At 39.8% G+C, this 21661-nt stretch overlaps 1 long non-coding RNA gene across 2 annotated transcripts in view; it reads right to left on the minus strand.

Annotated features, from left to right (window-relative positions):
- LOC143665287 (uncharacterized) overlaps positions 1 to 21661 on the minus strand; it is a 313239-nt gene that overhangs the window by 102757 nt on the left and 188821 nt on the right. The gene's annotated exons all lie outside the window — the stretch shown is intronic.

Raw genomic sequence — 21661 nt, forward strand, 5'->3', positions numbered from 1 at the left:
AAGAATTTCAATATCTAGCTAATGCCTATGATCTAACCCGGCATGACATTCGTATAATCTGTTCTTTTTTCCTAACCCCAGATGAAAGAGACCATATTTTCAGTGCAGCCAGGGCCCATGCCAACCAGGTCCATATAACTGACCACACCATGCCGGTAGGAGCTGAGGCAGTGCCAGACCAAGCACCAGGGTGGGAATATCAGGTTAACACTCCAGCTGGGAGAAATGGGCAAACTAGGCGGGATAAAATGCTTACATGTCTCATAGTGGGTATGCAGAAAGCTTCACATAAAATAGTAAACTTCCATAAACTAAGGGAAATAACCTAAGGTCCTAAAGAAAACCCGGCAGCATTTCTACACCGACTTACTCTCTCAATACACCCACTTAGACCTTGACTCGGAGGCTGGTAAAACCGTATCAGCCACACATTTTATATCCCAGTGAGCCCTAGACATAAGGCGCAAACTTAAAAGAATTGAGGATGGTCCTCAGGCCCCTATTCAAACCTGGTAAACCTGGCCTTTAAAGTTTTCAATACATGTAATGAGTTGGAAAGGGCGGAAAAGGAGTCCCAAGACCGCTGAAAGGCGAATTTGCAAACCCAATCCCTGATTGCGGCCCTGCGGCCTACCGCAATGGAGAAGAAGCTGGCCACGACTAATCCACCACCAGGAAAGTGCTTCAAATGTGGCCTCAATGGACACTGGCCCCTCCAGTGCCCCAATCCTCGACTGCCCAAGGGACCATGCCCTCTCTGTGGAAAAAGGGACACTGGAAAAGTGACTGCCCCTCAGCGCCTGGCCATGGGGGGGCCATCCTTCCAACCCCTAATCCACCATGCAGTCCTGGGCTTAGGCACGATGACTGACAATGCCCAGCCCCAGTGACCCAATCACCCTCATGAAGCCCAGGGTAACAATCAAGGTAGTGGGTAAGTCCACATCATTTTTAGTGGACATGGGGACTACCTTTTCCATCCTCCCCTCCTATTCAGGTCAACTCTGTCCTTCCCAGGTCATGGTTACGGGCATAGATGGCTGTCCTTTGCATCCCTTAACCACTAAGCCACTCACGTGTTTAATAGAAGGACATCCTGTTACACATTCCTTCTTAGTAATGCCTTCTTGCCCTAGCCCGCTACTGGGGTGGGATAGTCTCGCCAAGTTAGGAGTATCACTACACTGGACAAAAACTCCTCCTGCAAATCTACTACTGCCTCTATGTGTAGCCTCTGCCTCTGCCCAGGACCCTATCCTTCCTGCTCACCTGTTACCACCCCACCTAGTTGATCCAAAAGTGTGGGATACCTCCACCCCTATAATAGCTTCCAATCATAAACCAATTCTCATCCGACTAAAAAGTCCATCCTCATTCCCCTCCTGGTCACAATTCCCCATTTCTGTAACCCATCGAAGGGGACTGCAACCCATCATCAACTGGCTTAAAGGGAAAGGACTCCTTATACCTACTAATTCACCATGTAATACTCCTATTTTCCTGTTAAAAAACTGATGGTTCTTACCATTTAGTCCAGGACCTCAGACTGGTTAATGAAGCTGTTATTCCTATCCACCCGGTGGTCCCCAACCCATATACTCTTCTCTCGCACACACCTCCTCACACTAATCACTACACGGTCCTGGACCTCAAAGATGCCTTTTTTACTCTACCTCTGGACCCTGCCTGTTACAATCTATTCATTTTTACCTGGGAAGACCTGGACTCTTTAGCTGCCCAGCAACTTACATGGACAGTATTACCTCAGGGGTTTCGCGATAGCCCCCACATCTTTGGCTAAGCCTTAGCCAAAGACCTAACACAATGAAATCTAACTCCCAATGTTATTCTCCAATATGTAGATGACTTATTAATTTGCAGCCTTTCTGAAGACACCTCCACAGAAGCTACGGCCACCCTATTAAATTTCTTGGTGGAAAAAGGATACTGAGTTTCACCAACCAAGGCCCAACTTTCCTGTTCCACTGTTACTTATCTGGGCCTCCTCCTTAGTCCCACCTCTCGACACCTCACACTTGACAGGCAGCAAGCACTCCGTGAACTCCAGCCTCCAGAAAATGCTGAACAAATTTTATCCTTTCTAGGTTTTGTGGGATTTTTCCAGCACTGGGTCCCAATTTTTCCATTCTAGCAAAGCCTCTCTATGATGCAGCCAAAGCAATACCTGCAGGTCCGCTGGATGACCCCTCCGCCATATCCAAAGCTTTCTCAGTCCTCTGCAGTGCCTTACTTCAGTCACCTCCTCTTGCTCTCCCAAATCCTAACAAACAGTTTATTCTATTTACTGATGAAAAGTGGGGAATGGCAGTGGGGGTTCTAACCCAACCTCTGGGACCAACCTATACTCCAATAGCTTACCTCCCCAAACAGATGGACTCTACTGACCATGGCTGGCTTCCCTGCCTCTGGGCATTAGCTGCAGTGGCCACCCTAACCTGTGAAGCTCTGAAACTCAGCCTAGGTAAACCTCTCCAAGTTCTGTCCCCCCACCGTCTGCAAGACCTCTTATTCCATAAGTCTCTGTCTCTGCTCACTCCTTCTCATGTCCAAAAATTTCATCTACTATTCCTGGAAAACCTGGATATTGCTCTCTCTACCTCATCTAGTCTCAACCCTGCCATTCTTCTCCCTCAAGAGCCCTTACACGGTTCTTCCAGCCTTTATTCCACCACCTGTCCTTGACTGACCTCATAACCTCATGTTCCTCTTGTCCCATTTACCAAATGACAAGTCCGCAGGGAGGGTTGCACACTACTTTCCCAACTCACCAGCTAAGGGGCCACCTTCCCAGACAGGACTGGCAACTCGATTTCACACACATGCCCACCCATAAAAAATTACAGTACCTCCTAACTATGGTTAACACTTTAACAGGCTAAATAGAAGCTTTCCCCACTACACAGGAAACTGCTGACGTGGTGGCAGACACCCTTCTAAAACAAATCATTCCCCATTTTGGACTACCTACCTCCATCCAATCCGATAATGGCCCAACTTTTATTTCTCAGGTGGTTCAACAAACCTCATTGGCCTTGGAAATAAAATGGAAGCTACATGTTCCTTACCAACCTCAATCTTCCGGTAAGGTAAAACAAGCCAATGATCTTATCAAAACTCAACTAACCAAGTTGGCCATTAAGCTACAGCAATCCTGGGCTGACCTACTTCCTCTAGCCCTCACCCGACTATGTGCCACTTCACAGGCACCTACTTTTCTAAGTCCTTTCAAGCTTATATACGGCCGCCCATACCTACTTAATCACCAGTTGCCAGTGCAGCCTCCTCCTTTAAGCTCTTACCTGCCATATCTCTCTTTAATCAGGCAATTACTGTGGGAACACGCTGACCGATTCCTGCCGCAACCAGGGGAGACTGATCCTGCCAATTCCCCTCACAATCTTCAACCAGGGAACGAGGTACTCCTCATACAGCTGCAGCCTGAACCACTCCAACCACAGTGGACTGGCCCACACACAGTGGTTCTTACCACTTCTACAGCAGTAAAATGATTGGGGGACTCTTCTTGGCACCACCTATCTCGGGTCAAATTATATAAGCAGGGTAAGCCCTCCTACGCTTGCCAGCCTCTGGGGCCCACTCAGGTCCGTATCACTCATGCTGCTCACACTCCTAACTCCCACCGAAAGCAAATCCTATGTCTGGGAATTCCAAATCAGGGAAACTTTTACCCAAAATGAAAAAGCAACCACTCACATAACTGGCACAGCAAACTGCCCGTTAACAGGTTGTAGCCAACCTATAACCAGTCCTATTACTCCAAAATCAGTCAAAAAGGGCCCAAGGCCATACGCCTGCTTTCCATAAGCCCTAACCAAAACAACTAGAACATCATTTATGGGGGATGCCCCTATTGGTCATGCAGGATACACAATGCTTACGATGAAGCACCTCATAAAGGTACCTTTTACATCAGTTCCCAGCAATTTTATATAAATATTGAAGATCCCTGGGACATAAAATGGGTAGCAGGAGTCTATGGCAAACTGTACTACAGTGGCTGGTCCCAATACCCTATAGGCACCATTGAAATACAACGTGAATATGTCTTCGTTAATGCTACTTTTACCCAGATGTCTATCGACACTTCACAAGCTAAGCAAAGCCTCTCCAATCACCTTGCCCAAACCTCTGCCACAACAACCTCACGTACATGACTTCAAATCCTCCAACAAACCTTACAATTCCTCAACCAAACACAAATACTTCCTAAAATATCCCACTGTTTCCTGTGTGCATAATTAAATAGGCCACTCTTGGCAGCTGTCCCTATAAACCTCACCCAAATACACCAACACAGCCCTAATTCCTGCCACATCACCCTGAAAAGTGTCCCCCTGTGGGAACTTGAGTCTGAAAACCTTCCCTATCTCCTAAAAACCTGCTACCTCACACACATAACCATAAAACAAGCCAAACTTCACAAGCAATGCCAAACCAATGTCACTCTCCACAACACCACCCATGCCCCCAAAGGGCAATATTTCCAATGTAATGAAACTCTTATCAAGTGCCTTAACCCCACTACCCCAGAACCATACTTCCTGGTAACTATTGTTCCTCAACTAACCCTCTACGGGGAGTCTGAGCTAGCTCGGTTATTACCCCCCTCACGCTCAAAAAGGGCTACCTTTCTTCCTATCCTAGTAGGCATCCGCCTGACCACCTCAGTCGCAGCCTCAGCCACAGTGGGAAGGGCACTAGGACTCAATATTCTAACCTCTCAAAACTTTGAAACTCGACTACAGGTAACTCTAAAATCAACAGCCAAATCTCTCTCATCTCTACAATGCCAACTCACTTCACTAGCTCAGGTAACGCTTCAAAATTGATGGGCCTTAAACCTGCTGACAGCTGAAAAAGGAAGGACGTGTATATTTCTCCAAAAAAAATATGTTGCTATTCCATCAATGAATCGGGTCTGGTAAAGCAAAACATTCAAACCCTAAACAAGCTAAAGGAAAATTTCTATCTCAGGAAACAAAAAACCTCCTCTGCCCTAAACTGGTTTTCCTCTCCACTAGCAGCATGGCTTCTCCCACTGCTAGGTCCAGTTATCTTAATTTGTCTCTTTTTTCTCCTAGCTCCTTGCCTCCTTAACTTCCTCCAGGGTCGTATAAGAGAACTATCCTGAGTAGCGGTCAACCAAATGCTTCTGCATCACCACCTGCCAACCTCACCAAACTCCTACAGCCAGCCTCTCCTCTCTCCCGACCCTAACAATTTCAGCCCATAGCCCCACACCATCCCACTACAGCAGGAAGTAGCTAGAAAGATCTTGATGCCCTACTATCACAAAAAGGCTGGAATGTTAGGTCGGGGGAATAAGGGAGGGCTCTATGGCTGGACTCATGAAGTTACTTCAGAACCGGAGGTGAATCATTACAACCAAGGTCTTTATCACCTGCTGCTCAACCCACTAGCATAATGATCCTTTGTTTAATATGCCGCCCCTTTCATGCCATCACCTAACCCCTGCCCTTAAAAACTGCACTCGCCAAAGCCAGTGTGCAGACTCACCTCACTCTATCTTGGGTTCGGTGAGCTCTGCCCGGGAGCGCAGCCAATAAAGCACACTCACTTAAAATCCTTTCATCTACTTTCCTTTCTCTCAAATACCTCATATCTTAAAACCTTTCAATTCACTGTTCAAATCACTCTGAAATTTATCGGGGCATCACTCTGGACAAACCAACAAAATCTCAGGTCCTACTCAAGGTTCCATGTTCTTATGGTGTTCAATTAAGCTGTCTACATAAGTTATATTAGGAAATGCATGTACACCAAATTTTTGCAAAAATTTTCCTGGTAAAAATAAGTTTTTAACAAAATTTATTATGGAAGTACCTTGAAATCTTCAAAATGGATATGAAAAACTCCGCAGAATATGCACAAATCCCCTTAAGCAATTTCAAACTGTAAAAATTTTTCATTTTACAACTATCTACTTTATTGCTAGTGCAGCTTTATGCAGACCATGCAAATATTTCATCTTAGTCAAAGAAATTAGGCATCGATTGATCCTTCTTAGAAAGGGTGATTAATTACTACAGGACCTTGCGCTTGGAGACCGTTCTTCCAAAGCAGGTTTTCCCAAGTTTCTGCTTGGCCAACCTTGAAACAGTATGCAAATATGCAGGCAGAAAGCTGGAAACATGGATCAGTGTTTTTTAAGATGTGGTACATAGCACACAGACTTTCAGTATCATAATACTTAGATGTTCTTTAAAGTGAAAATTATTGGGCTCCTGGAAATCTTTCCTGAGTATAGCAGAGGGCAGAAACCTGCATCTTTAATGAAGGTCAAGATAGTCTGATAATGTGAAATCTTATCTATAATCAAGGCCAGGGTATTTTGATCATGGGATCAGAACTTTAGAAATGTATTTCTAGGAAGGATTTCAGGATTAGACCACATTGACCTGAAGGTGAGCCCTGACTGCCAAGTTATAATGTTATTTCAAAAATTACACTTTTACAGATATAATCAGAAAAAAATCTGATTGTACAAAGCGTTATATATCTTAAAACAATCACTCATAGACTTAGGAGAAGATGACAGTATAGGAAGGCTGAGTTCTCCCCTGCTCCAAGGAACCACTAAAGAAGTGACAGTAAAACTACCAGGACAAGTTCCAGAGTATGAGTGACTGGAGAGGGTCTTCTAGACTAAATAGGAAGGGCCTGAATGAAGAAGTTGAGGAATTGGGATGCAGATAATGGGGTGAGGGGGCTCTTTCAGGACTCCACAGGGGACAAGAAGCTATGCACAGGAAAATGCCTGCACCTGGAGCTAGCTTGAGATATCATCCCCCTCAGATTCACAGCCCAGAGCTTCCTTGGGGAAGCCAGAAGCCAGTAAACTTGCTTTCCCTGCTCATACAGATCACCCAGTTAGTGCACAGAGCTTACCAGTGTCTTTTCCATATGGAGGCCTGGAGCCATGGAAGTGCATGGACAGGGAAGTAGGGAAAAGGAAGCAAGCCACACTGCACTCTTCACCCCAGTACATGCCCCCATCCTACCCTGAGCACCCATGTCCTGACCCCCCCCCCCATAGCCCATGTCCTTGCACAATGCCTTGCCTTGTGCCCTAACTCCATACTGCCTCCCACCTAGTGCCCTGTGCTACAACTCATCCTGTGCTCCATACTTCTCCACCAAATGCCCCCATCCCCAGATCCCCCATGCACTGTGCCACACCCATTCCATGCCCCTCACCTCTGCACCACACTTAACCAGCAGGCATTTCCAGGTTGGCTGTGGACAGGGCCAGCTGGCATATCCAGTCCCACAACATAAGGTAATTTCAAGTGGGAGTCTAGGACCACCAGCCCCATCAGGCTCATAAACAGAATCACCACTGAGGTGCACACTGCCCACACCCTAGTTCCAGGGTCGGCAGCTTTCAGCATGTACCGGGAGCAGCAAACCTGGCTGGAATTTCACCAGTTCTCTATCCAGCTCACTTGGCTGCCACATATGGGGAGAGGTGGGCCTGAGGTAAGAGGAGGTCCATGGGTACCATCTGCTGGGAAGAAATGGAAAGTTCAGAACAGCAAATTGCCTATCAATCTAGTTTCAAACAGATACTCAAGTAGATCTGTATCCCCTGCATGAGGTCTGGGCCTTGATTTGGCAAGGAATTACTGATGAACCAAGTACAAAAGGAGATCTTCAATGCAGACCCAATACAAAACCTTAGATGACTGGGGGAAATCAACCTTCAAAATAACTCCTTCAAGATAATCAAATGCTCAAAGCAAACAGATAATCATAAAGCATATGAAGTTGCAGGCAGATTTGGACCAAATAAATGACCAAGTTAAAACAACAGAGGAGACGTTGACTTTGGAACAACATATAAAAGATGTTCATACAACTTTCCTAAGTAAATTAGTGGGTTGGCTAATGACATAAAGGACATTAAGAAGATACTAGAAAAGCGTAAAGAAGAATTTGAAAGAATGACTAGAAAAACAGCAGATATTACAGTGATAAAAGATATTATAGACCAAATTAAGAACATATTAGAGGGTGGGCAATGGTGGCAGAGTGGCAGAGTTCTTGTCTGCCATGCTGGAAACCTGGGTTCAATTCCCAGCGCCTGCCTATGCCAAACAACAACATACATATAAAATAATAAGTGAACTAGAGGACAGAACAATTAAACTCTAATGTGCAAAAGAAAAAATGGAAAAATTGAATTGGATCTCAGAGAAATGATGGACCACATGAAGCACACAAATATCAGGATCATCAGGGTCCCAAAAGAGAAAGTAAAGGACTAGGAAGATTAGTTGAGGAGGTAATGGGAGAAACTTTCAAAATCTTATAGAAGACATAAATATGTAAATCAAAGAAGCCCAAAGAACCCCTAATATTCTCTTAGTAATCAGTCTGTCAAATGTTGAAGAGACAAAGAAAGTCCTGAAAACAGCAAGAGAAAAATGAGTCATAACACACAAGTAAAAAAACATAAGACTGAGTTTGGACTACTCAACAGACACCACAGAAGTGAGAAGGCAGTGGTATGATATGTTTAAGATCCTAAAAGAGAAAGACTTCCAGTCAATAATTCTTTATTCTGCCAAGCTGTCCTTCAAAACTGAGGGAGAGGGTAGGCCACCATGGCTCAGCAGGCAGAGTTCTCGCCTGCCATGCTGGAGAGTCGGGTTTGATTTCTGGTGCCTGCCCATGCAAAAAAAAGTAAGGGAAAGATTAAAATTTTCACCAACAAAACCTGAGAGAATTTGTGAACACGTGACCAACTGTACAAGATATACTGAAGGGAGTTCTGTCAGCTGAACAAAAAAAACAATAGAGAGAGTTCTAGATGATGGCTCAAAGTTGAGAACTACCAATAAGGGTAACTTAAATGTTAAAAGAAAGAGGGAAAAGAATATATAGATCTGACAAATAAAAAACAAAGGATAGTGGTAGAATGCTTGCCTTTCATGTGAGAGACCCAGGTTCAATTCCCAGATCATGCACCCCAAAAAATAAATAAATAAAAATTTAAAAAACACACAAAGGATATGATGGTAGATTAAACAAATGCCTTCAGAATAATAACTTTGAATGTTAACAGACTACACTCACCAATTAAAAGATACAGATTGGCACTATGGATTAAAAAATATGATCCATTCATATGCTGTTTATAAGAGACTCATCTTAGACACAAAGATACAAATAGAATGAAAGTGAAATGATGGAAAAAGATGTTCTCTGTAAGCTGTAACCAAAAGAAAGCAGGAGTAACTATACTAATATTGGGCAAAATATGCTTTAAATGTAAAGACATCATAAGAGACAAGGAAAGACTACATATTAATAAAAGGGACAATTCACCAAGAAAAAATAACAATCATAAATGCTTATGCTCCTAATCTAGGAGCTCTAAAGTACATGAGGCAGCATGTACTTTAGAGCAAAAGACATTTCAACAATAATAGTGGGAGACTTCAACACACCACTTTCTCCACAATCAGACAGAAGATTAACAAAGAAATAGAGAAATTAAACAAGTTATCAATGAATTAGACCTAATAGACATATATAGATTGCTACACTGCAAAATACCAGGGTATACATTCTTCTCCAGTGCCCAATGAACATTCTCCCAGGATGCTGGGGCACAAAATAAGTCTTTATAAGTTTAAAAACGTTGAAATTATACAAAGTATGTTCTCTGATCATAACAAAGTGAAACTGGAAATCAATAACCATCAAAGAATCAAAACTTTCACAAATATACAGAGATTAGATAATGTATTCTTAAATAATCAATGGATCAAATAAGAAATTGCTAGAGAAATCAGTAAGTATCTAGAGACAAAAGATAATGAGACTACAACATCAAAGAACTTATGGGATGCAGCAAAGGCAGTGCTGAGAGGGAAATGTATTGCCCTCAAAAGCAGAAGAAGAAGAAGCAAAAGCAAAATTCAAGGACTTAACCGCTCAACTGGAGGAACCAGAGAAGAAAAAACAGCAAACTAACCCCAAGCAAAAGAAGAAAAGACATAACAAAGATTAAAGCAGGAAAAGAAAAAATGAATTGGGTAACAAAAACCACAGAACCAATAAAACCTAAAGTTGGTTCTTTGAGAAAATCAATAAAATTGATGGACTCATAATTAGGCTTACAAAGAAAAAGAGAGAGAGGATACCAATAAACAAAATCAGAAATGAGAGGGGAGTCATTACCATGAATCCTGAAGAAATAAAGAAAAAATTATAAGAGAATACTATGAACAACTATTATGACAACAAACTAGACAACTTAGATGAAATGGACAAATTCCTAGAAAAAAATACACCACCTACACTGACTTGAGAAGAAATCAAATATCCCAACAAATCAATGACAAGTAAAGATATTCAATCAGTCATCCTACATGGTGAAGCCTGGGGCCAGATGGCTTCAGAGGGGAATTTTCGAACACTCCAAAAAGAACTAACACTAATCCTACTCAAAATCTTCCAAATAAAACTGAGGAAGAAAAGAACACTACCTAACTAATTTTATGAAGCTACAACACTCTAATACCAAAACTGGATAAAGATGCTGCAAGAAAGGAAAACTACAGGCCAATATCCCTAAAGAATATAGATGTAAACATTTTTAATACAATACTAGCAAACTGAATCCAACAACATATTAAAATTATTATACACCACAACCAAGTGGGGTTTATATCAGAAATGCAAGGGTGGTTCAATACAAGAAAATCAATCATTGTAGTACAGCACATTAACAAATTGAAAGGGAAAAATCACATGATCATCTTAACTGATGCTGAAATAGCATGCAACACATTTCAGCATTTTTTTCTGATGAAACACTTCAAAAGCAGGAATCAAACAAAACATCCTCTATATAATAAAAAAGCTGACTGGGTCAGGACCAAAGTAAATCAGAATACAGGGGTAAGATGACATTATCTGTATTTTAGAACTTCACCTACTGTATGAGACCAAAAGAAGAGAGGTTTATTTTGTCCAAAACCTAAATTTTCTGTGGCAATAATCTAGCAACATATCTGATTAGGTCATTTAAACAACCCAAACATCTGAAGCCCAGAATGAGAAGGAGGGTTTGTAATTCTGTATGGCTTAAGGTAATACCCAGATACATCCCAAAGTATGTTGGGCAGTTACTTTAAAAGTACTCAAAGTTCCTTGAAGGTCAGGAGAAAAAAAATGTGGAACTTTTTTTCTGAGTTTACCACCTGGGAAGCCCTGATACTGTCTCAAATATTAGGCCAAGCCCTTAATCTGGAAGCTTCCTTTTGTGATGCTTATTCCTATAGCAGAGAAGCTAAGCCTACCTATAGTTATGCCTAAGAGTTATTTCCAGAAAACCTCTTTTGTGCTCAGATGTTCCCTCTCTCTAAGCCCAACTCTGCAAGGAAAATTATTATCCTTTCCTTTACATGGAACATGACATCCAGGGGTGAAAATCTCCCTGGAAATATGGGATGTAACTTCCAGGGATGAGCCTGGCCCTGACACTGTGAGATTGACAATGACTTCCTGATCAAAATGAGGAAAAGAAATGTAACAAAATCAGGTACTATTGCCTAAGAAAGTTCAAATAGAGTCAACAGGCTATTCTGGAGGCTACTCTTATGCAAGCTTTAGTTAGATATTGCTCATTACCCTTATTTGCAAAACCCCAACCAGCACCATTCCTCTTAACCCTAAAGAACACCAAGGTCTCTGAGATTTCACAAAAGTTTCATGTACTAAGACTACTTTCTAGAAACCTACAACCTCCTGTTAGATTCCTAGGCCAGATAAGTCCTGAAGCCCAAAGGGATCAGCCTCCCCAAGAATGTCAGCTAGTTCTCCTTCCCAACATGAAAACATTAGAAAGTGCAAAGCCCAAATACTCCTTAATATTGGAAGGATCAAAGGAGAAGGAAGAGTTATAACAGAGAAGATAGGACTTAACAAACGACTATGACTGGTGAATCATTATATTGATATTTCATTTAGTCTCCAGTGTCTTGGAGCAGCTAGAAAGAAGCATCCAAAATTGTGGAACAGCAACCCACACCCAACTCCGAAATTTGTTCTTTAACTACTTGTTACAATGTACTTGGAGATTTATTGCTTTTTTGTATATGTCATAGTTCATAATAAAAATATTTTTTAAAAATGACCACTTGTGCTGCCCTTTGGAGAATGTATGGAAAAGAGGAATGAGAAGAAACAATGAGGGTGCTCAAAACAGTCCTTGGTAGTTTGGGTCAGGTGTCCTCTTGGCCAGGTGATGATACCCCGTAGTTCTGTTGCTGTGGCCTTGAATCATTAGCATATGAAATTCATCTACAGCTGATTACATCAGCAGTCAGATAAGGTCATGCCTTTCACAGTGAGTGAGTTTTAACTGAATTACCTGTAGATCTAAAAGAGAGAGTTCAATGCAGCACAGCCCAAGCAGCTCAGCCCAGATGTTTGGAGATGTAGAAAGAAATCACACTGGGGGAAATCATTGGAATCCAGAAGCCAGGAGAAAAGGCCAATGGACATTGCTATATGCCTTCCCATGTAACAGAGACCCTCAGATGTAAGTTAGCTGTGTTTCCTCTGAAGAACTATACATTATAAACTAAATAAATCCCCTTATTAAAAGGTGATCCATTTCTGATGTGTTGCATTTTAGCAGCTTTGGGAGACTAGAACACAAGTAAGCAATGATGGCACGTAGATGAAAGAAAATTTTTGTGGTCACAAAAAGAGATGTAGTTGAGAATAAAGTTTTATCCAAATATTTAGTGAAGCTTTGAATGAATGAGACTCACAATAGGAGATAAATCTTGATATCTGAATGGTAGGGTGAGAGGGGGGAAACTTCAAGAAATGATTCTACTAAATCAAGGAAATCCATAGTGAAAGAGCATAGTAAAGGGAGAATTTCTGAGATGAATGGGAGAGTAGGATGTTCCAGGACTCAGTTGTTCTACCAAAAACAACTACTAAACAAGCAGTAACAGTTGAAACAACTATTTAGAAATCCCAGAGACCAAAAGAACACTTTACAACATTCAGGGAAGAGCAGAAGAAGGAGACATAAATTATGGTAAAGAAATGCAAATTGCTGTCTCCTTGTAGGGGCTACTGGTACCCATCCACTACCCTCAGAGAAGGCCACTGTGGGTTCCTGGCTAGCTGCTGGTGAAGGAAAGGGCATGGCTAATCAATGATCAAGGCTTTTCCTTAGCAAATTTAGATGACTGGGTCACAGCTCTGAGGGAAGCAACTGTTTCAACCTGCCCCAGACAAATGCAGTGGCAGCCATCATTTCAACCCTACCGAGCCAGAGGCAGGGGCAGTGGAGACTTGAAGATCTTCCTCAGGGCTTCACAAGGCAGTCAGTTACAGGGCTGCATTTGCAGGGCAGGGCAGGAAATCCCAACTTTGGAGAGGCATCAGACAAGCTTTTAGTACCCTTACTGATTCCTTCCCCAGGGTACTAGAGCTGCTCTTTGCCCCCTTTGTGGGTCCCTGGCCCTGAGTTGGTTGGGAAAGTCATATCTGTGGTGATCCTACTACCAGAATTTACCCCTCCACATAAAAGCAGCATGAGACAACAAAAGGAGTATAAAAGCCAAAGAGGCAGATAGTCTGAGACAAAGGTCTGATGGCTACAAATACCTGGGAGAGGAAGGTCTGTTTCCTAGGAAACAGATGTGACCACTATAGTGCTGTAAACTGGGGAACCCTGAAAGAACTAGTAATCAGAAATCTAGGACATAACAGAGGCCCTGGAAGATAGGGAAAACCTTCTTTCCTTGGCAGACCTTCCTGATGGAAAGGCTGAAGCTCAAGAAAATCTCTTTATCACCAGCTGGCTATAAAACCAAGAAACAGTACCCAAAACAGTAAATCCTAGAGGTAACATTTAAAAATATTAAAATGTACAGTGTGTTGGGCGGTGCGACATATCTATAGACTTGCTTTAATTGGGACATTTTCTCAGCCTTAGAACTGTAAACTAGCAACTTATTAAATCCCCTTTTTAAAAGCCATTCCATTTCTGGTATATCGCATTCCAACAGCTAGCAAACTAGAACAACCATAATAACTGAAATGAAAATGTCCAGGAGGATTTCAAGAGCAGGTTGGAACTGGCAAAAGAATCAGCGACTTGAAGACAAGACACTTGAAATAAGTCAGGTTGAGGAGCAGAAAGTATAAAGAAATGTTAAAAGTGAAAAAAGCATAAGACACCTCTGGTACACCATCAGGCACACTGTATGTACTGTGAGAGTCCCAGAAGGTGAAGAAAGAGAGAAATGTGCAGAAGGAATAGTCAAAGCAATAATGCTGGATAATTTACCAAACTTAGAAAAAGATGTGATCAGGTACATCCAAGATGGAAGAGAACACTAAACAGGATAAACATGAAGAAAAATATACCCTGTCACATAGTGCTCACATTATCAAATACAATGGAAAAGGAGGGATTCTAAAAAATGTAAGAGAAAAGCAATGGATTATGTTATAAGGGAATCCCAATAAGATTGGGTCCTGGTTTCTTATTGAAAGCCATGGAGGCAAGAAGGCAGTAGGTTGAAATACACAGAGTGATGAAAAAAAAAAAAAAAAAACAATTGCTAGCCAATAATGTCATATTTAATAAAACTTTTTTTTTTCAAAAATAAGGGAGAGGGAAAGAAAGAAATGAGACAAAATAAAGTGTCAGTGGCTGAGAGATTTCAAACACAGTTGAGAGGATATCCTAGAGTTTATTCTTATGCATTATATAGATATCCCTTTTTAGTTTATGGTGTAGTGGAGTGGCTGGAGGGAAGTACCTGAAACTGTTGAGCTGTGTGTCAGTAGCCTTGATTTGTGAAGACAACTGTAGAATGATATCACTTCAACATGTGACTGTGTGATTGTGAAAACCTTGTGTCTGATGCTCCTTTTATCCAGGGTATGGACAGATGAGTAAGAACATATGGTTAAAATAAATAAGTAATGGGAGTTAAGGGATAAAATAAATTGGGTAGATGGAAATACTAGAGGCCAATGAGAGGGAGTGGTAAGGGGCATGAGATGTATGAAGTTTTTCTCTTTTTTATTTCTTTTTCTGGATTGATGCAGATGATCTAAAAATAATCATGAAGATGAATACATAACTACATTATGATATTGTGGTCCACTGATTGTACACCATATTAGGGATGTGTGTGGAAATTTGTCAATAAAAATATCTTTTAAATGAGGATGACATTAAGATATTCTCAGAAAAAGAAAACCTGAGGGAGTTCGTCACCACTAGCCCAGCCCTCAAGCAATGTTAAAGGAAGTCCTTCATACTGTAAGGAAGAGGCACTATACAGTGGTTCAAAACAACATAAAGAAATAAAGCCAATGGTAAAGATAACCATTTGGGTAATTATAAATGTTATTATTATTATTGTACTGTATTAATTATTATGTTACTCCACTTCTTCCTGCAGAAGCTAAAAGGCAGATGCATAAAAAGTAATGATAAATCTAAGTTTTTGGACATAAAATGTACAAACAAATAGGTAGTAACAAGTACAAAAATGATGGGGGAACAGAGAAATGTGTGAAAAGTATATATGCATGCTATTGAAGTTAAGTTGATATCACACTAAATACAATTTATATTTAGACTTTAAATGTAACCTCATGGTAACCAAAAGGAAAATAGATGAAAAATATATCAAGATAGAAATGAGAAAGCTCTCAATATGGAACCACACACACACATAAAAGAAATATACATAAAAAGTAGGCTTTAATAGAAGAGAGGGACAAAAAATATTTATAAGACTTACAAAGGTTAAATAGCAAAATGGCAGAAGAAAGACCTGTATTACCAGTAGTCACCCTAAATGTAAATGGATTAAGCTTTGCAGACAAAAGGAAGAGATTAGAAGAATGGGTGCAAAAGCATGACCCAACTACATGCTGTCTTCAAGATATTCACCTTAAAGGCAAATATACAAGTAGGTTGAAAGTGAAAGGATTGAAAAAAATATACCACACAAATAGTAATCAAAAGAGAGCTGGGGTGAATATACAATTGCAATATCTGATAAAACATAATTTAAGTGAAAAAAAAAACAGTTATGAGGGACAAAGATGATTGTTATATATAGATAAAGGGGACAATTCAACAAGAATATGTAAATTATAAAAATATATGTACTCATTATCAGAGCCCCAAAATATATAAAGCAAATACTGATACAGTTGAAAGGAGAAAGTGACAGTTCTATAGTGTGCCAGTTTGAATCTTTTGTGTACCCCAAAAAGCCATGTCCTTTAATCCTCATTCAACATTGCTGGGTGGGATCTTTCTTAATGTTTCCATGGAGATGTGACCCACTCAATTGTAGGTGTCAACTTTTGATTAGATGGTTTCCATGAAGATGTGCCTCCACCCATTCAAGGTGGGGTTGCTTACTGGAGCTCTTTAAAAGGGAACCATTTTGAAAAAAGCTTTAAAGCCCACACAGACAGAGAACATGGAAATGAAAAAAGAAAACATCCCCAGGGAAGCCACTGAAGAATCTTGGAGAGAAAGCTAGCAGATATCGCCATGTGCCTTTCCAGCTGAGAGAGTAACCCTGAACATCATCAACCCTCTTGAATCAAGGTATCATTACCTGCATACCTTAAATTGGATATTTTTATAGGCTTGCCTTAATTTGGTCATTTTCATGGACTTAGAACTGTAACCTTGCAACTCAATAAATTCTCCTTTTAAAAAGCTGCTCTGTTTCTGATATATCACATTCTGGCAGCTTGCAAACTAAAACATATAGTAATAATAGGAGACTTTAACACACCACTCTCAAGAATGTATAGAGGTCTGAAGTCTGTCTGAAGTAAACTCAAGCTTCAGACCCCCTGAGCCCGTCTGTGTCTTTCTTTCTCTCCTTCTTCCTTTCTTTCTTTCTCATCATTCCTTAATATCCTTTGAGCTCCGTTTCAACAGGAAGCAACATTTGGCACCCAAACGTGGGGCTCGAAGAAGAAGACTCCAAATCAATATTAAGGAACCAAGGAAAAGTCTCATTAGAGGCACGTGTGTCCAGCCGATAGAAGAGGACTCGAGTCATATTGGTAAAGTAAGCATTTTCCTTGGATCATCAGGGTAACGGGTAATCATAATAGGTGGGTGGAGGAGTATGTGTGTGTGTTAAAGCTACTGGGGTGCCTGTTAAAACATCTGAATTAGTAAGCTTATTTGATCTCTTTCAAAAACGTTGTTGGTTTCAGCCTTAAGGCCATAATGTTTTAAATCTTAAGTAATGGAAATTCGTTATGAAGGCTTTGCAGTGAATATAAGACAGGGAAAATATTCCTGTTTCTATTTGGTTATTGTGTTCAGTCTGGCAATGAAGTACCTGGCTCATGCTTTGTCTTAAACTCTAAGTTGTATTCCTTCTCAATCTCCCACTACCACTTCTTACCCTGTTTCGACAGTTGCTTGAGCCGGACTCGGCAATTGGCGCCCAAACAGGGACCTAATAAGGGAACTCTTAAAGCATAAAGTGAGGAGATGCTCCAGGGACATCCACTACAAATACTACAGGCGGGCCTTTTTGGGTTGAGCAGTGGCCCTTATCTGTAGAGAGGTTTGAGGCTCTGACTCGGTTGATTTGGGAACAGTTTGGAGCAGGATGTTTAGAGGAGTCTCGTGGTTCTTGGAATTCTCCAATATTTATTGCAGGAGGGAGGTCAGGAAAATGGAGAATGTTGACTGATTTGATAAAAGTTGATACTGTGGTTCAGCCTATGGAGTCATTGCAGCCTGGCTTGCCCACACCAGTTGTAATTTCTAAGAACAGATTTATTATGACAGATTTTAAAAATTGCTTCTTTGCTGTGCCTTTGGCAGAGCAGGATAAAGAAAGATTGGTTTCTGGGCTTGTCTTGATGGGCTGCCTTTATATAGGGATTCATGTACACCTGAGTCAGAAAGTATTCAGTGAGAAAGGTGCCATACCAAACGGGGGTCAGTGCTCATTGATGGTTCCTGTGGCAGGTTGGTCCCCAACGGGGTGTGCAGTTCGGGATTGTAGTTCTGACTCAAGGTATTCTGTTAGGTTACCTTTGTTTAGTCTGAATGATTATTCTATGAGATTTATACCAATACTACAGGTAAAGTCCTATGACTCAGAATGGGAACGGCAACCCCATCTCCTTTTGTTAACTTAAATCCTCAATAAACAGCAATTTGGAAACTGGCCATAAGTTTAGCTCCTATTCATGTTTGAAAAGAGAAATATATTTTAAGAACTTTAAAACTAAAAATTCTTGTTAAAAACTATATATTGATAGTTAATGCATATTTGAAACATTAAAGTATTTTAAATATTTAACATTATTCTAACATTTAATTTTGATGGTAATTACATATGTGGTAAAATATTTGTTCAAAGTAATGATTTAAGTATGAAAGATGTATTTTTATTAAAAGGAAAACAGAATAGTTTTATCCTAAAATGAATAACTGTTACTAAGCGAGAAAAATATAGGACAAAACCTAAACTAATATAATAAGTGCTGAGGGTTTATAAAAATAGAAATTATGGTTAAAATCAAGAAAGATTTAATGAGTCTAAAATGACAATGTTTTCTTGGACTTTTAGCCTGTTCTAATGAAAGGATATTAAAAAAAATTCTAAATAATTAGTTAGAAAGCAAAGAGTCTGTGTTTTATCAAAATAACTTATGTTAACTTTTATCATGTTATTATCTGTATAAAAAATACTGATTTTCTCCTGGGTATCATTATACTGGCAAAAAGTGCTTCTTGCCCTAAACCAGGTGGCTTAATCTATTAATCTAAGTACTATTACTATAAATGAATCTATTACTGACTAAATAATATTCAAATCATTTAAATACCTAAATTCCTTTAAGCCAAAATACTTTAATGCTTTGTCCAGTGTTTATATAAACTATATATGTATAAACTAAATTTATCCCAAGATAACCATGGCTTATATTGGAAGCAGATCAGATTTGAGGGTTGAATGCAAGGAAAAAATATACTTTTGGAATCTTTTTTGTTCACCTGATGTTGCCATTACATGCAACTGATATTGCTATCACATGACTTTGGTAAGAAATAGTTAAAATGTACACTCTAGCTGGGAGGACTGGCTATCCCCCCAGAAGGAGGTGTACTTTAATAAAGATATCTAGGTCCCAGGAAGCTCCTCTTGGTCCCTAGCCAGTTCCCAGAGGACCCAACTGGGCCCGGTCATGTAAGCAAATCAGAATTTGGCCACTATTGTGAGAAAATATCATAAAAACTGCATGAAATAAATTTAAAATTAGCAAAAATGCACAACCAATTATAAAGAATCCACATTCTTGCTTTCCTTTTTAATCAATCCAATGAATTCGATTTTAAAAATCTGGTCATTTACTATGGGTACGCGTCACTATTGACACTCTGCTTTCATTTTTGCTACCTGCCACTTTAGGGATTCCTAATTATATGTTACAAAACTTGTTTGATATTTTACAAGGAGATTCTGATTTATTAAGCAAAAGGCAGTTAACAGCTACAGCTGAATGACAGTTACAATTAATTGAACAATGCATTCAAAAAGGACAGCTTGTTCAAATAGATCTAAAAAAGCCTGTTGATTTTATTATTTTCTTTACCTTGCAATCTCCCACAGGCCTATTTTAGCAAGACGGTGTTTTAAAATGGATTTTTTTACCAAACAATTGACAAAAATGTTTAAATACATATTTGCAAAAGATTATTTCTTTAATAGTCAAAGGTCACCAAAGATATTATCAATTAAGAGGTCATGATCCCTAATTGCATAGTGTGTGATCCCAAAAAGGAAGAGGTTCAAAGTCTATATATTTTCAATACCTCTTGGCAAATAGCATTAAGTGACTTTAAAGGACAAATGAATAATCATTTACTATGTCAAAACTTTTACAGTTTTTAAAAATGAACGCAATGGATTTTGCCTAAAATAGTTCCAGCTTCCCCGCTAGCTATTACTGTCTTTACTGATGATAATATTAATGGGAAGCCTGCATATGTCACCCCAGTGGAAAACAAGTCAGAAAATGCCTTATACCTCAGCCCAGCGTACTGAATTAGCAGCTGTAATTCAAGTATTGCAAAGTTTTCCACAATCTCTTGATATTGTTTCTGATTTTGAATATGTTTACCAAACAGTTACTCACATTGAGACGGCTTCTTTGTTTAAAAGAAATGAATTGTCCTGAATGTTTTTACATTCACAAACATTAGCCAAAGCTGAATTACTCCCCTTTTTATCATGCATATAAAGAGCTCAAACCAATCTTCCAGGTCCTTTATCATTACAAAATCAGCAAGCAGATACTCTTATGGGGGTAATGCAAAATCCCACAACATTTCACAAATTGACTCATATCAATAGCAAAGGGCTGTGAAAGAGATTTCCATCTTTTTTAAACAGCAAGCTCAGGACATTGTTAGGACTTGTCAAACCTGTGGGCCTTTAAATGCACTCCCATTTGCATCAGCGATTAATCCTAGAGGTCAAAAAGCAAATGAATTATAGCAAATGGATGTTACTCGTATTTCACATTTTAGTAAAATACAATATGTACATGTTATCATGGACACTTGTTCTCATTTCATCTGGGCTACCGCACAATCTGCAGATCGTTTTTGCCATGTTCAATCGCATTTACTTAATGCTTTTGCTGTTGTGGGATGCCCTCAATCTATTAAAATGGACAATGGTCCTGTTTATACAGGAAAACAATTTCATAAATTTTGTACTACTTTTAATATTACTCATATTACAGGAATTCCACACAATTCCTCAGGGCAAGGAATTATTGAACGAGCAAACTGGACGCTTAAGTTTATGCTTTTAAAACAAAAAGGGGGAGACGATGATCAGGAGGATGATGTTATGAAAATAAGTACTCCTAAAGATCAATTAGCAAAGGCATTGTTTACTCTAAATTTTTTAAACATTTATGATAATTCATCACAGACTCCAGCAGAACAACATTTTAGCAATTTGGAAAAGAAAAATGATATATCCCAAACAGAACTGCAGCTGCAGCCAATCTATTGGGAAAACATTAAAGATGATTTATGGAAACCAGGAATGGTAAAGGTGTGGGGTAGGGGATTTGCTCTTGTCATTGCAGATGACGGAACTTCAGTTTGGATTCCCTCGAAGAGAATAAAACCCAGACATATCGACCTGGACAAAAAATAACTAAATGGGTAATGTATACTATAGGACATACAATTTTGATTGCTGAAGGACAGGGACATATTTATACTTACTGGGATTATCTGTGAGCCCTAACATGGGCCAATTCAACTTTACCAAAATAATCTGAATACAAGTTTAAGATTCCTAGGTCCAATAAAAAGAAAACTGGTGTCAAATTTAATTCCATTTTTAGAAAGACCTATATGCATAAATCTATGGATACAAAGGAAACTTGCCTGTTAGATGGGAAAGAAAGTTGGAATGGATGAGTTATATCATATGGATTGAGCAGTTATCATAATTAATGATTCCTATGGAATTGTAAGAGATGCAGCCCCTGTGGGGTCTCCCATCTCTAACTT

This window comes from Tamandua tetradactyla, chromosome 21 (assembly GCF_023851605.1).
Source record: "Tamandua tetradactyla isolate mTamTet1 chromosome 21, mTamTet1.pri, whole genome shotgun sequence".
Taxonomy (NCBI): Eukaryota; Metazoa; Chordata; class Mammalia; order Pilosa; family Myrmecophagidae; genus Tamandua; species Tamandua tetradactyla.